The following is a 3,702-nucleotide window of genomic DNA, read 5'->3' on the forward strand; positions in this document are numbered from 1 at the left end:
TTATGGCCTGCTGGCCTTCATTTATTGGGGATTGAGTAATGTTACAGCTCTATAAAACTCTGGTTAGACCACACTTGGAACATACCTTGAAGATGGGCTCAGCCCCAAAGCATCTTTACCTCCTATGGACTCTGCAAGACCTGCTGAGTTCCTCCAGCATTTTTGTGTTTCACTGGGAACATTGTGTTAATTTCTGATCGTCTCATTACAGGAAGGATGTGAAAGCGATGGAGAGGGAGCAGAGGAAATTTACTAGGATGTTGCCTCAATTGGAGAACGTATCTTAGGAGGTAAGTTTAGCAGAGCTGGGACTTTTCTCTTTAGAGCAAATAAGGATGAGAGGTGACTTAATAGAGGTCTACAAAATTATGAGAGTATAAAAGGGTGGACAACCAGCAAGAGTAGCAAATACCTGAAGACCAATGTTAGGGGAGGATAGTTTAAGGGAGATTTCGGGGGTAATTATTTTTTATACAGAGAGTAGTGGGTCCCTGGGATGGTGGTGCAGGCTGGTACATTTAAATGACTCTTAGACAGATACATGGAAGAAAGAAAAATAGAGCATTATGAGGCTGGGAACTTTTTTTTGAGTAGGTTTATATAGATTGGTACAACATGATAGGCTGAAGGGCCTGTCATTAGCTGTAATGTTCTATGTTCTATTTTATCTTATCCAAGGGCAAATTACCCAAAGATAAATTACTCAGAGAAGCCATCCTAAACACATGGCCCCAGTTTCCACCACTGCTTAGTCTGGAGAAATCAGCATTCTCTTCATTATTCCCATCTTGTATTTCACAGAAAAATCATTCCAAGTGAGCTGTAAGAACTGAACAATATCCTACAGGTGAGAACAAGAGGTAACAGGGAAATGCCAGATCTACACGTTACACATTCACCCATGGTGTCTCCATAATAAACAACAACAGGTTCCTTTGTATCTGTAACTAACTGTATGCATGGAGAAATAGTTCTACAAACCTACGGTTGCAAATTCCCTAAACATTCACCAAGCACTGCAAGTCTCTGCACATTCATGATTCAACTTTTGTAAATTCCCCAAGAACCTCTAACATTAAATTATATATCAACCCGCATCTCCAATGTAAACCTTCATAAGTATAAATATGAATCGTAAGTATCAATTTACGCATCCTCTACCATCTCACAGCCCTTTCAATTCGGTTGACTTAAAATCAAACGTCCAGCATTCAAGAGATTTGGTTTCCATTGCAACTTTAGACTTTTCACTCTTTGTTTTTTTTCCCCTGTTGAGCTAACACCTACTCATTAAAATATACAGTTCTTTGAATATCGAACTGCCAGTGCTGCTCCTCATGTTACATACACTGTACGTGCATCAACAAGATCACAGTGGGGTCAGGTCACTTAAAGTTGATTACAAGCCATTTTAAGTTTATACCATCAGTGATCACCAGAATGTTCATTTCAGTTGATTTGCTGACCTTCCATTTCAGTAATTATGCTCTATTGGATTATTGACTGAAAAATTGCTCTTATTACCAAAATAATCAAATTGGATGGCTCAGAATGATGAGAGTTGACTATGTGCCTTGGATATGGCAATACTATGGCAATACTGATTTATATGTTAAAATATCGACATTGTGGAATGAAGAAAACAATTATTTTCCAGACACTAACCTTGCATTACATGAGGAGACTTAAATAGAGTAATTATAATCAAAAATGAAATTAAATTAACAGTACTTATAATAATGCAATTAATTAGTTAGCCATCTGAAGAAGTGTCAATACAAGTGAGGCAAAATATGAAGGGTTCGCACATTCAGAAGCATTGATCATGTGGGCGGCCAGAGGCTTTTTACCCAGGGCTGAAATGGCTAACATGAGGGGGCATAGTTTTAAGATGCTTGCAAGTACAGGGCGGAATGTGCTGGTGGCAACAATGGTGAAGGCAGGCCCAATAGAGGTTCTTGGGGAATTTACAAAAGTTGAATCATGAATGTGCAGAGATTTGCAGGTAGGTGTATGGAACTGAGAAAAATGGAGAGTTATGCAGTAGGGAAATTCTAGGCAGTTGGCACAACATGGTGGACCGAACAGCCTGGACTGTGATGTTGATTTCTAGGTTCTATGATGCAAATACAGAAATACAAGGCAGTTTGCAGAAGGCGGCACGGTTGACACAGTAGCTAGCGTAATGCTGTTACAGTGCCAGCAATCAGGACCAGGATTCGAATCCCACGCTGTCTGTAAGGAGTTTGTGCGTTCTCCCCGTGCTTGCATGGGTTTCCTCTGGGGACTCTGGTTTCCTCCCACCATTCGAAACCTAGTGGGGTGTTGCAGGTCAGTTGGATGTAATTAGTCGAAGCGGACTCGTGGGCTGAAATGGCCTCTTCCTGTCCTTTATGTCTAAATTTTAAAGAAAAGAATGGTGATTTTGAGGGCAGGGGAGGGAAGTTTGTAGGTTGATGATCGTGACAGATCCAAACAAATTTACAGAGATAGGTAGGAACAAGAACAGTGAAAATATTTCAGCCCAGTGATAAGGATTTCAAATTAACAGCACAAGGGAGGCAGGATCGAATGAGCGCCAGTGAGGTAACGAGAATCTGGGATGTGATGAGAGATGGGATATGGGTAACAGCTGTTATGGATGAGATGAAGTTTAGACAGGCCAGATAGGAAAGCAATGAAATAAGACTGTCTGGAATGAGTAGAAAATACTTGTGTTGGAGGGAGATTATAAACTTGGCTGAATGGTGTATAAACAACAACCTCTCACTCAGTGTCACCAAGATCAAGGGTCTGACCGTGGACTTGAGGAAGGGATAACCAGGGGTGTACGTACGATCCATTAATCATTGGAGGGATCAGAAGTGGAGAAGATCAGCACATTAAATTCCTGGTTGTCATTATCTCAGAATACCCATCCTGGGCCCATCACATTAATGCCTTTGGAAAAGAGTGCGCGTCAGCGCCTCCAGTTCCTCAGGGGTTTGTGGAGATTCGGTATGTCATCAAAAACCTTGGCAAACTCCTGCAGATGTGTAGTTGAAAGTGTGCTGACTGGCTGCATCACAGCCTGGTATGGGGGCACCAATACCAATAGCGAAAGCTAATGGACAGCACCCAGTATATTCGCAGTCAAAACTTTCCCCGCCATAGAGAAAATCGACATGGAATACGGCCGTTGGAGACCAGCAGGATGGATCTGCACCCCCCTGGACATGCTCTGTTCTCACTGAGGCCCACCAGGAAGGAGGTACAGACGCCACAGGACTTTTTTTGTTTAAATAAATGTAACACGGGTCATCCTTGTGCAGGGGCCATCCTAAACCTTCTCTATATCGTTCCAATTTTAGTATATGTGCTGCTGAAGCAAGCACAGGCACCACAGGACTTGTAGTTGCTACCCATCAACTATCAGACTCTTGAATAATAGAGACTCATTATTTATTGCTGTTTATTTATATACATTTGCACTGTCAGTTTGTTGACAGTTCTTTCTTTAAGTCCAGTTTACAGTTAGTGGTTTAGAGATTACTAAGCCTGGCCTGCAGAAGAGGAATCTCAGGGTTGTATGTATGTCATGTATGTCCCTTCTTTGGCTTGGCTTCGCGGACGAAGATTTATGGAGGGGGTAAAAGTCCACGTCAGCTGCAGGCTCGATTGTGGCTGACAAGTCCGATGCGGGACAGGCAGACACGATTGCAG

At 42.1% G+C, this 3,702-nt stretch overlaps 1 non-coding gene across 1 annotated transcript; it reads right to left on the reverse strand.

Moving 5' to 3' along the window:
* Positions 1–3,266: 3,266 nt before the first annotated feature.
* LOC138755988 (U6 spliceosomal RNA) lies at positions 3,267–3,374 on the reverse strand. The gene has a single exon (XR_011352680.1). It is a non-coding gene; the product is annotated as a U6 spliceosomal RNA (small nuclear RNA).
* Between the last annotated feature and the right edge of the window lie 328 nt (positions 3,375–3,702).

The sequence above is a fragment of the Narcine bancroftii genome, chromosome 2 (genome assembly GCF_036971445.1).
Source record: "Narcine bancroftii isolate sNarBan1 chromosome 2, sNarBan1.hap1, whole genome shotgun sequence".
In the NCBI taxonomy this organism is placed as follows: Eukaryota; Metazoa; Chordata; class Chondrichthyes; order Torpediniformes; family Narcinidae; genus Narcine; species Narcine bancroftii.